The sequence below is a fragment of the Octopus sinensis genome, linkage group LG10 (assembly GCF_006345805.1).
Source record: "Octopus sinensis linkage group LG10, ASM634580v1, whole genome shotgun sequence".
NCBI lineage: Eukaryota > Metazoa > Mollusca > Cephalopoda > Octopoda > Octopodidae > Octopus > Octopus sinensis.
In genome coordinates, this window is record NC_043006.1 from 41,107,470 (window position 1) to 41,107,780 (window position 311).

The window sequence follows — 311 nt, forward strand, 5'->3', positions numbered from 1 at the left end:
AATTTAGTTAAATTCGAAGGATTCATTTGTATAGTCTCCTTTTTATCCAAAATCCCAAAGGGGGTAAGTACATGGACAAAGAGCATGTTTTATCAACAGTATCACAGTAAATATATTTGATCGATATTGACAGTTTTGAAGGCAGAGGTGGCTTTTAATTACAAATCATAAGTTTTAATGGTAGAACTCGAAGTAGATAACGCTATAAATACCAACAATCGTTAGCAGAGATTACGAGCACAACAATCGGGCTAGTCGAAGCTCAGTATCTGAAGCGTGCATCGGGGTTTTTAATTGAATATTTACATGCT